Source organism: Haplochromis burtoni, unplaced genomic scaffold (genome assembly GCF_018398535.1).
Source record: "Haplochromis burtoni strain Fernald_Lab_line unplaced genomic scaffold, NCSU_Asbu1 Contig_163, whole genome shotgun sequence".
Classification (NCBI taxonomy): domain Eukaryota; kingdom Metazoa; phylum Chordata; class Actinopteri; order Cichliformes; family Cichlidae; genus Haplochromis; species Haplochromis burtoni.
Window position 1 is genome coordinate 24,835 of NW_024582524.1, and position 12,383 is coordinate 37,217.

The following is a 12,383-nucleotide window of genomic DNA, read 5'->3' on the forward strand; positions in this document are numbered from 1 at the left end:
AGTAGATGATAAGGACACTAAAAAAAAGCAAAACTAGAGAAAATCCGTGAGAAGGGACAAGGAGAGAGCAACAGTTTGTAAAATCACTCCCTTTTTGATAATCTTTTGCCAGTTGTCAGTGTTATTTGCACCAAAGCATGTGAAATGGACTCACAATATTTATGCTTCCTAAATGGAAAGATTAGCAGGTAAACTTCAGAAAATGATGTTCATGACATTGAAATTACTTACACTGTGATTCTTCGGTGCTACCACAATTTTTAGTTTACTTGATTTATGCATTTTTTTTTAATTTAATGAGCTCCCAAAACTTTATTTTATACACGTTTATTTTTTACAATTTATGTCCAAAGAGTTGTGCTAACAGGGTTCTTTCTTTGTCACAGCAGCCTTTTCTTTTCATGTAGAAAAACTGTCACGGCTCGGGGCAGCGGCCGTGTGAAGAGTGGAAGGAGGACTCAAACGCAGCACTATTTCAGACGTGAAGGGTGATTTATTGACAATACTGAACATAAAGTGGAGATGGCAAACAGAACTAAGGACGAACTAAACTGGGAGAAACTACACAAAGGAGTGGCAAACCTGAACATGAAGGGAGAACAGCAGGGAGAGCACGCAGGGTTCACCGGGTATGAACACAGACGACGCGACGAGGAGCAGAGGAAAACACACACTATAAGTACACAGAGAGACACTGGGAAATCACACACAGGTGGGGGAAACAGCTGGACCTGATTAACCTGACGAGACAGGGGAACACTAACACCAGGGACCAACAGAGGGAGCACAAACCCAGAACCCAGTGTCTAAAATCCCAAACACAAACCATCCCAAAACAGCCATGAATAATAATGAAAGTAATAACAATAAAGAACACAAACACAAAGTCACTCAGTCATGGCCGCAGGACCATGACAAAGCCAGAATAATAATGAAAGTAATAAAAATAAAGAACAAAAAAAAAAAGTAACTTCTTTACAGTGACAGAAAGGGGAGTTTCACTGGTCTGGCCCACTTAAGATCAAAGTGGGCTGTATGTGGCCCATGATGTAAAATTAGTTTGGGGCTGGCTATAAATTGGAACCCATCAAGACCAGCATGGCCCCTCCAACTTCCAGCTTCCAACCAGGCAGAGTGTTTGGCTGTGTAATGTGTGATAAAGTTTGTTTATCTATAAGGTCTAGAATAGTTGTTTTTGTATATACTGTACATATTACTTATTGCAAAATGAAGTTTTCTGAAGCACCCCAAAACCTGTCACTGTAGGTTTGGGGGTGAAAAATTTGTTAGATTTATCCCTTCAGCTGCAGCCTTGGTGGTTTTTAATGGGCTCAGAACAAGTGAATAAAAACACTTCAGCTTATAGGCTCTTCTTTTTTTTTTTTTTTTTTTTTTTTTTTGCCTGTCCCGTTTGGCTCTTTTGCCATCAGAATTGTTGTCTAAAGGCAAAGAAAGATGCCCAACGGATTTACTTTACCAAACTGACCATCCCAGCCTTGCCGTAATGGTCCATTTGATTCACCTTTTATTGTTTATTTTATTTTCACTTACTGAATACGGGACAGACTTGACTGGGGGAAAGAAGGGGAGAAAGAAAGAGGGAAAGAGAAACAGCTGAGAAGAGGGACGGGGGAGAAGGGCAAAAGACAAAAACCAACAGAACGGGCAGAGAAAAAAAAATGCATATATCAATCACCTGGATCACCTGCTGAGAAAGAAAAAAGCAAGCAGAAGAGAACAAGAGTAATAGAATAAACAACATCACAATGATATATGGGAATATGACAGTAAATACTAAATGTTAAACATTATTGTGCAGCACATAAGATCAACAGAACACAGGAGCCAAAAAGGGTGTAGTTTGTGGGTGTGATCACCCGTGTGCTTATAGGCTCTTCCAAATTTGGTACAAGGTCAGACAGTAGCAATATGTGTCCTGTCAGGATCAGATATTAATAAATTACAGAAAAGTAAAATAGCTGTTTGCATCCAATAGGATAAAAATCAAGTAAATAAGCTGTATGTGTATTTCTATAGAATTTACATTTCTTACTGATTCTTAGGGAAAAATAAAGACTTCAGATGCCTTTGAAATCTCAGACCCTCTGCTGTCAGAGTTATCTTCCAAGCATCGACGCAAAAAAGAAAGAAATCCTCTTGCATGGAGAGAGTTTGTTGTCTCTCTGTTTACTAAAGCAGCTCGGGAGTCTCTTCTTTTCTCTTCCTGTAAAAGCTCTGACCTGTCTGTTTACTTAATCAATGCATTTTATGACACAATAGAATATAATTGGACAGTAAAAACAGTCACAGTCACGTGTCGGTATTCGTTGGAATTCAATGGTCTTTTCGCTTGTGTTTAATGTTGTTTACAGTGGAGAGTTCTGGGCCCTGTTTCAGGAAGCCGGTTTAGAAAACTCAGAGTGAAAAACGATACGCAGGGTTGAGTAACCCCGAACTGTCCAACTCGGAATATTCGGTTTCAGAAAGGCTGATAACAAGTAGTTCAGTCAACGCGGAGTTGCTTTAACCCCAAGTGAAGCGCGCGGACGAGGATACATAAAGCCCTGATAAGCGGAGCACAGATTAAGCGAGTCACCATGGAGACGGAGGGAAAGAAGGCGCGGTCAATGTATTTTACAGCGCTTGAGGCCGAAATTCTGATGGCAGCATATGCCGATAACATGCAAATTCCGCGGAAAAAAGTAAAGTTAGCCATAGCTGCAAAAGAAAGGGAGCATGCATGGCAAAACATAGCCGACAGAGTCAATGCGTGAGTGTTAATTTAAACATTGATCTAGGGATTTCCACCCATTTAACACGTTATTTTATCATACCGGTATGTTATTTTATTTGTTATTTCATACATTTGATTTTGTGATGTGATGTGAGCGCAGGTGCAACCCAACAGGCCCCAAACGTTCCTGGCAGCAAGTAAAAATGAAATATAAAAATATAGTCCAAACAGGTAAGGTGTAATTGTATTATGAGCCATAGTGCTTGGTCTGTTTGTCCGATGTAAATCAATTGCAGTTAGAGGCTACATTAATTTTCTTTCTGTAAGCACTTATTGAAATTATCTGAGCACATTACAAGTACATATTTGCTTACTCTGTATGCTCAAATGTGACCCGTTATAGCCAACAGAAAAAAAGCGGAGGCCCGAAAAACAGGTGGGGGTCCTCCACCACCACCACTCACAGAGGCTGAGCAGTTGGCCCTCAGCCAAAACAGTGGGCGCCCTGTGGCCGAAGGCATCTCTGCGGGGACATCCTCTGAGTCAATAACCCCGCAAGACACAAGTGCCTACATAGGGGGTAAATTCAAAATAATACATGATGTGCATACATCCTTTCTTCACAGTCACCTTTGCAGTGCTGCTCATTCATTTGATAAACTCTTTACCATAATGGATTATTTTGTAGTGAAGTTATTTTCCTACTGATTTTGCCTTCCCTCAGTCTTGGTTGTCTTTGAGAGCATAATGACAATGAAGTGTAAGGTGATTGGTATGTTTGTTAATTGCCATTTGGTCCCTTGTAAGTTATAAGTGACCTGTATAAACCTCATATTCTATCAGTTGATGGTGGTGGTGTACTGCATCTGGTGCAGCCTCCTGTTGAGCCAGACCAACATGCAGTTGTGAGTAATACTCCACAGATTATATGAGTTTACAGTAGAACAGCAATGTTGTTTATTTCTTTACTACAGGAAAATAATGAAGAAACATTGACAGCTGTTACAGAGGAGGAAGCAACAGAGACACTTTATGAGGTTTACATCTTTTAATACTTTGTGTACAGGAAATACAGGCGACCAATAAAGCCAGTTGAACTAAAAACCTGTTTATTCTTCTTTCAACATGTTGAGGTGATGGGTCAAAAGAAATGATTGTGACATATGGTGTCTCTGACTGCGCTTCCATCTTGTATGTCCGTGGGAGGGTCAGGATGTTCATGGTTTGGATCACTGCTGATGTTTGGTTCAGAAGGACAGTGTTCTCCTCTAATTGTGGCAATGTTGTGAAGAATCACACATGCCACAATAATGTCACATGCCCTTTCTGGGGTGACCCTGAGTCTTTGCAGGCACTGGAACCGGGCCTTAAGCATTCCGATAGTCATTTCAATTCTGGCTCTTGTCCTGCAATTAGCCAGATTATATCGCTGCTGTGGGCCCGGTTCAGGGTCAGGGTAAGGGGTAAGCAAATAGGGTAAACATGGATACCCCCTATCACCAAGCAAGTAGCCAGTGAACTCTCCTAAGACAGAAGGATACACTTCAGTTCAAATGTCCCTGAAGCAATTGGTCTTTATATATTTTAAAGTATTCTCAACTCACCATGTCCAAATTTTGTGCTCAGTGTACATTCACGGAATATTTGTGAGTCATGGACAGAGCCTGGCCACTTGGCTTCCACATTTGTGATAATGTTGGCAGCATCACATATGATCTTCACAGTGCAGAGAACACAAATTAGCATCCATTACTATAATGAAATAATTTGTTAGTTTGAAATGCTACAGGGAACTATGTACCTGCACATTAATGCTGTGGAAAGACTTCCTGTTCACATAGTCTCCTTCATTTACTGAAGGAGCAATGATTGGAATGTGAGTGCCATCTGTACAGCCAATCACGCCTGGGAACCGTGAGAATAAATGTAAAATTTAAGTAGTAGTTCAAGTATCACCACATCATAAATTAAGTTTCGTTCATCCTGATACCTGCAATTTTGTGGCATCCCTCTTTGATAAATCTTGTGGGTCTATGACCGGGGAACACCACAAACGAGTACAGGAGACGTTTCAGTGCAACTGTAACATTCCTGACTGCCCGACAGACGGTAGCCTTGGAAACGTGCTCAGCGTCACCAATATTATACAGAAAGCTCCCGTTTGCAAAAAACCGAAGTGCAATACAAATAATATGTAATGAACTGAGAGCATGTCCGCGATGTCACATGCGTAATATATGGCCTGAGGATGTTAGTCAAATAACTTATAGATTGTGCTGAGAAACGGTAACGTTCACACAGAAACTCATCAGGAAATGATAAAATGTCCAAACGCGATCTGATCACTCTCTCCCGGCGGAGAGCTCTGCGGAGAATTTGGGCTTCACGATCTACCGGCTCTTCACGGAAGGGACACGCCATGTCTGACACTTCCTACTGTCAGGTTTCCGACAAAGGGGCGGGGTCAGTCAGGGTTAGTTGTGGTAAACCTGCTAGGGGGCAGGTTAGCTTCACGGCGTGTGTCGTCATAGTGACTCACTCAGGCTGCAGCTGAACTCGCTTTGTGAAACCGAAAAACCAGCGTTTTCGTTAACTCAGGGTATACTTACTCAGTTTTTCCACTAAACCGGCTTCCTGAAACAGGGCCCTGGTCAGTTTGGCCATTGATGTCACACCAGCAGTAAAAGAACCCTCTCAGGCAGCTATAAAAGAAAGCAGCATGAACTCTCTGCAGGAATCCTGTACAAAGAAGCTTGAGCAGCTCCATCAACACTTTGAGACTTAAAGCTCCAACATGATCTTGCTCCTCTTCTTGTTCAGTCTGGCTCTGGGTGCTCCTTCTGAGTCTCCTTCTGATGGCAGTGAAGTGAAGCTACAACATGGTAACTGTCCTGTACTCTGGCTAATCTTTTCTTTATTTACTCTGACCTTTATTTGTGTTTTTTGTAATTTTAGCACCTTTTAGTTAAAAACTCCAAGAATATGTTTTTTTATGTTTCTGATGTTTTTTGTTTCAGCAGATACTGTGATACAAAAATGATTATTGTAGGATTATAATATGGATTTTTTTTCTTCCCATACCAGATGGTTTCTCCTAAATCATAGAGTTATGATAAAGACCTGCTAATAAACATCATAAGAGCCACTTTGTTCTCTGTGTATTTCAACTTTTGCCTTGATGGACAAAATTTCATATTTGACTTTGGCACTATAAATAATCTCCAGAAGGGGATCTGTTAACACTTCAGATTAAGTAGATGATCATATTTTCCTTTTGATGCTTAACTGTGTCGGCTTCTACCCTTTGCTAACTATGGCCCAGTTTACTTTTAAAATATAGCGTTAAAAAGTAATTCTCTGTTAAGTTTTTGTTTGTAAAAGCATGTTTGTTTTTTGTTTTTAAATCTAAAAACTTCATGAACTCGTTAATATGGAATTAAAAGATCCTTTAACACTTGAAGCTACTGTAGGTCATGCTCTCCTTCTGCACTCCCGAGCTGCCAGCCTCTCTCACCTTTTCTCTATGTTCATGTTTGATTGTAGGAATGGAGTCCGCTGTGCAGGTCACCAAATACTGACACAGTGGCGGAGCGGGGGGTGGCTTACTGGGCTTAAGCCCGGGTTGTTTTTTCAGAAGCCCGGGGTCTTTTGGAGTGTAATTTTTTCATAGTTAGATGCCTGGCTGACAACTGTATAAAACAAAAACTACACACAATATTCGAAGCACATAGTGCACACTGTGGGAATTTACGACTGTGCGTAAATCCCCCCTAATATTGGTATGATCCGAGCGGGGCGGGGCAGCTCCTGCTACTAGTGAGCTGTTGGAGAAATGGAGCTAGGCAAGGAGAACTGAAGTTTGACCAGGGCCCTATTTCAGGAAGCCGGTTTAGAAAACTCAGAGTGAAAAACGATACTCAGGGTTGAGTAACCCCGAACTGTCCAACTCGGAATATTCGGTTTCAGAAAGGCTGATAACAATTAGTTCAATCAACGCGGAGTTGCTTTAACCCCAAGTTAAGCGCGCGCACGAGGATACATAAAGCCCTGATTAGTGGAGCACAGATTAAGCGAGTCACCATGGAGACGGAGGGAAAGAAGGCGCGGTCAATGTATTTTACAGCGCTTGAGGCCGAAATTCTGATGGCAGCATATGCCGATAACATGCAAATTCCGCGGAAAAAAGTAACACAGCCACAGCTGCAAAAGAAAGGGAGCATGCATGGCAAAACATAGCCGACAGAGTCAATGCGTGAGTGTTAATTTAAACATTGATCTAGGGATTTCCACCCATTTAACACGTTATTTTATCATATGTTATTTTATTTGTTATTTTATACATTTTATTTTGTGACGTGATGTGAGCGCAGGTGCAACCCAACAGGCCCCAAACGTGCCTGGCAGCAAGTAAAAATGAAATATAAAAATATAGTCCAAACAGGTAAGGTGTAATTGTATTATGAGCCATAGTGCTTGGTCTGTTTGTCCGATGTAAATCAATTGCAGTTAGAGGCTACATTAATTTTCTTTCTGTAAGCACTTATTGAAATTATCTGAGCACATTACAAGTACATATTTGCTTACTCTGTATGCTCAAATGTGACCCGTTATAGCCACTAGAAAAAAAGCGGAGGCCCGAAAAACAGGTGGGGTCCTCCACCACCACCACTCACAGAGCCTGGCCACTTGGCTTCCACATTTGTGATAATGTTGGCAGCATCACATATGATCTTCACAGTGCAGAGAACACAAATTAGCATCCATTACTATAATGAAATAATTTGTTAGTTTGAAATGCTACAGGGAACTATGTACCTGTACATTAATGCTGTGGAAAGACTTCCTGTTCACATAGTCTCCTTCATTTACTGAAGGAGCAATGATTGGAATGTGAGTGCCATCTATACAGCCAATCACGCCTGGGAACCGTGAAAATAAATGTAAAATTTAAGTAGTAGTTCAAGTATCACCACATCATGAATTAAGTTTTGTTCATCCTGCTACCTGCAATTTTGTGGAATCCCTCTTTGATAAATCTTGTGGGTCTATGACCGGGGAACACCACAAACGAGTACAGGAGACGTTTCAGTGCAACTGTAACATTCCTGACTGCCCGACAGACGGTAGCCTTGGAAACGTGCTCAGCGTCACCAATATTATACAGAAAGCTCCCGTTTGCAAAAAACCGAAGTGCGATACAAATAATATGTACAGAACTGAGAGGATGTCCGCGATGTGTCACATGAGCAATATTAGGCCTGAGGATGTTATTCAAATAAATTATAGATTGTGCTGAAAAACGGTAACGTTCACACAGAAAATCATCAGGAAATGATAAAATGTCCGAACGCGCTCTAATCACTCTCTCCCGGCGGAGAGCTCTGCGGAGAATTTGGGCTTCAACATCTACTGGCTCTTCAAGGAAGGGACACGCCATGTCTGACACTTCCTACAGTCAGGTTTCCGACAAAGAGGCGGAGAACGTCAGGGTTAGTTGAAGTAAACCTGCTAGGGGGCAGGTTAGCTTCACGGAGTGTGTCGTCATAGTAACTCACTCAGAATTAATCTAAACTCGCTTTGTGAAACCGAAAACCCAGAGTTTTTGTTAACTCAGGGTATACTTACTCAGAGTTTGCACTAAACCGGCTTCTGAAACAGGGCCCAGGTGAGACACACATGTTAGTCAAATGGTTGTTTACCAAAAGTATCACCGTATCATAGGTCCTCATGTATCTCGTACCTAGTGTTTCTTTTTAGGTTTGCTATTTTTCAAATTCTATATTTATTAAGTTATGCAGGCTTGTTTGCACAACAAGGCTAAATAATTATATAAACTTTTCTCAATCTAAATAGTGGACTTTGGTAGAATTAAAAAAATAAGTGTAGTGCAGGTCTATGATGATTTTTAGTGCTACTATCATCTAGTTCTGATTCTGGTTCTGTCTTGGTTAAGTCCTCAGTAGTCCTGATTTTGAACTGTTGTCTTAATAAAAAAACTAGTTTAAGGTGTCCTGCACATGTGATATATATTTTTCCCTATATGAAGTCATTCTTTTTTGAACAAAACTCAAAACAGAGCCTATTAATCTTTCAGTCATTTCTAAAACACCCCCCCCACCTCCACATGCATACTACCCTTTAGGGCTAAGCCCCGGGTGTTTCAAATGTCTGGCTCTGCCTCTGCATGCAAGTAATGCTGTAACTGTAATTATATCATAAAAGTCCTTCTTGGCAAAATGAAACATTTAGATTAGATGTTAAAACGTGAGCTCTCCACTCCCTTTTTTCACAACAGGAAACCTGCATAAAATTGGATCAATTATGGAAGGCCTACTTAGAGTAACTAAATAACTCTCTATACAGTAGTTTCTACAAACCACTTGAAGGCTGTAAAAAGATAGATGTGCACTTACAGTTGTCAGTTTCCACTGATAGAAATGTTACCAGGAAACTTCAGTAAAGGGATATGGTGGAAGCTCAGATGAACAAAGCTTTAAGACGATCACACAAACCTCTCACGAGTGCCAAATATCTGCAGGACAGTGTAGCTGACACAGCAGTGGTAATGATCTGCTTTTAGATTAGTCTGGTTACTGCAGGGGTTTTATTTTGGATGCTTTACAATTGTAATAGACACAAGGGTGAAGTGAAGTAAATCTACTAAACCAAAGGTGTTAATAGTTTATCTATTTTGTCATTTACTCCAATCAGACCTGCCACAGCAGTCACATATCTCTGGGTCCAGTACTAAGAGAGGATCCTCTTGATTGTGTGGAGTTCATTCTGTCTTTGTGTAATGGAGCAACTCAGGAGCTTTTACCTGTTAGAGCACTGACCTGTCCTGTTTGATTAGTCATTCTGCTGATAACGCCTTTATGGTGCAATAAATATAAATTATACATCAAAAAACAAACATTTCTTCATGTCTTTGGAATTTAATGTTTTTTTTCTGGATTATGTTTAGTGTTGTGTACAGTTGAGAGTTTTGGGCCATTTGGCCAGTGATGTCACACCAGCAGTGAAAACACCCTCTCAGGCAGCTATAAAAGAACGCAGCTCCAACTCTCTGCAGGAATCTGAACATCCTGTAGGAAGAAGCTTCAGCAGCTCCTCATCATCTTTGAGACTTAAAGCTCCAACATGATCTTGCTCCTCTTCTTGTTTGGGTTGCTCTGGGTGCTGAGTCCTCTTTAATGTTGAGAATTTGTTCTGTCTTTGTTTATTAGAACAGGCCATAGCTAGAGCTTGTGAGCTGCTTTCTTCCTGTTACAACAACTTTTCCTGTTTGTTTAATCATTATGCTGAAAAGGACTTTGATCATATCATAAATGCAGAATTACAACAAAAACAGTCACGTTCTTCTGAGTCTGCCAGGAGGACGTGGCTGTTTCAGCAATTATTAATTTCTTTAGAATCTGATGGTGTTTACTGGCCGGTGTTAGTGATGTTTACAGTGGAGAGTTTTGTTCCATTTGGCCAATGATATCACAAGTGATCAGTGAAAACACCCTCTCAGGCAGCTATAAAAGAAAGCAGCTCCAACTCTCTGCAGAAATCTGAACATCCTGTACAAAGAAGCTTCAGCAGCTCCTCATCACACTTTGAGACTTAAAGCTCCAACATGATCTTGCTCCTCTTCCTTGCTCGGTCTGGCTCTGGGTGCTCCTTCTGAGTTTAAATTAAAAAAAAATGCATAAATCAAGTAAACTAAAAATTGTGGTAGCACCGAAGAATCACAGTGTAAGTAATTTCAATGTCATGAACATCATTTTCTGAAGTTTACCTGCTAATCTTTCCATTTAGGAAGCATAAATATTGTGAGTCCATTTCACATGCTTTGGTGCAAATAACACTGACAACTGGCAAAAGATTATCAAAAAGGGAGTGATTTTACAAACTGTTGCTCTCTCCTTGTCCCTTCTCACGGATTTTCTCTAGTTTTGCTTTTTTTTAGTGTCCTTATCACTACTGGTAGCATAAACAAATGCTACAAGCACATTCATGTTGCAAAAGGCACACCAGTTTGTGTACATTCTTTGTTTCCATACAGTAGGTGAGTGGCACCTCGGGATTCTGCAACAGTGGAGTGGATGACATTACTCACAGTCTCTGAGTCAGATTGGAGGAATGTAAACAATTACAACAATATTCAATTCAATTTCAATTCAATTTTACTTGTATAGTGCCAAATCACAGCAACAGTCACCTCAGGGCACTTTATGTCACTGAGGAAGCCAAGAGAGAGGTACAACAGTGTGTGTGAATTCTCTGGAAAATAATAGGGACACTGATTTACAGCCAGAAAGTCAGTGTTTGCACACCCAAACATGCTGTTGCAAGAAGGTCTGCTGTGAGTCCCAGGCACAGTCTCAAGAGTGTGTAGAAGATACCAGGAGAAAGGCTGTTACCTGAGAAGAGCATCAACACACCATCAACAACCTTTATTTTCCTGATGAAAACAAGATGATAACTTAAATAAAACCTAATGCACGAGGAACAAATCTATGATGAAATGTACTGACACTTTAATAAACAATAAAATAAAAATAAAAAGAACTAATCTCCTTGTGCAGTAAGGTTAGATGTGCACATTTAATCTGCTGCTGTTAAAGCAGAAGGGAGGGAAGATTTAAAGTCAATGTTTGGTATGACTTCAGTCTTCTGGAAAGGTTCTCCAGATTTCCTAAAGAACATTCAAAGCTAATTTTTTTAGGTGTTAACTTTACAGATGGCTGTAGACACTCATTGTTGCACCTCTCTCTTGGCCTCTTCAGTGATATGCTTCTGTGTTGTTTTCTTTTTAGAATGAAGCCAAACAATAAATCTCGATAAGATTGAGTTATTTCTGGTAATGACAAAGATACAAGTGGATTTTACCCATTTGCATACTGATTAAACTTGTAAAGGATCGCTGTGGGGCAGGCAGGAGATTGGACCCAAAATGGAAGACACACAACACATGGGAAATACAGCTTTATTTGGTGACTCAAGGAAAAGATACAAACCTAAACACAGAGAGGGACACAAGGGAAGACACAGCATGAAGGAGGATGCAACACTGACACAGAGAAACACAGGGCTTAAATACACTGGGGAATAACGAGGGGAATGAGACACGGGAGGAGAGCACAGCTGAGACAAATCAGACATGACGAGACAAGGAAGCAAAGCAGAATACACTTACATGAGACACAAACCTTCAAAGTAAAACAGGAAGTACACAGAGACAGCCTGGAGGGAGAAAGAGAACATGGGGGAGCACATGACGGGATGAGGAAACACAGAACTCATGGAGTGGGAACAAAGCACAATACTCACATCACTATATCCACTTAGACACACAGAGGGAGACGGGGAGGTCATCTACGCAGAGGGAAACCTATTAAATACACAGGAAACTAAACAGAGAAAACAGGAAACCTAAGAACACTGGACACTATGGAATAAACTAAGATACAAAGAGAACCTTAAACATCAAACATAATACAAAAGACACAAGGAACTCAAAATGCTGGGTCGAGAGACCCAGGATTCTGACAAAACTGGGGTAACTGCCATAGCTGGACTGGCCATCGGGCATACCGGGCATTTGCCCCGTGGGCCGATGGTGATTTTTCGTTTTTATGGGCTGATGGGTTTTGTTTTTTTT

At 40.8% G+C, this 12,383-nt stretch overlaps 1 protein-coding gene and 1 long non-coding RNA gene across 2 annotated transcripts in view; both read right to left on the bottom strand.

The window, feature by feature from the left end:
- Window positions 1-12,383, bottom strand: part of LOC102308099 (lactose-binding lectin l-2) — a 24,410-nt gene that overhangs the window by 3,624 nt on the left and 8,403 nt on the right. The gene's annotated exons all lie outside the window — the stretch shown is intronic.
- LOC121815240 lies at window positions 3,768-7,608 on the bottom strand. The gene is made up of 2 exons (XR_006054929.1): window positions 7,550-7,608; window positions 3,768-4,450 (listed from the first exon to the last, which is right to left on the bottom strand). It is a non-coding gene; the product is annotated as an uncharacterized LOC121815240 (long non-coding RNA).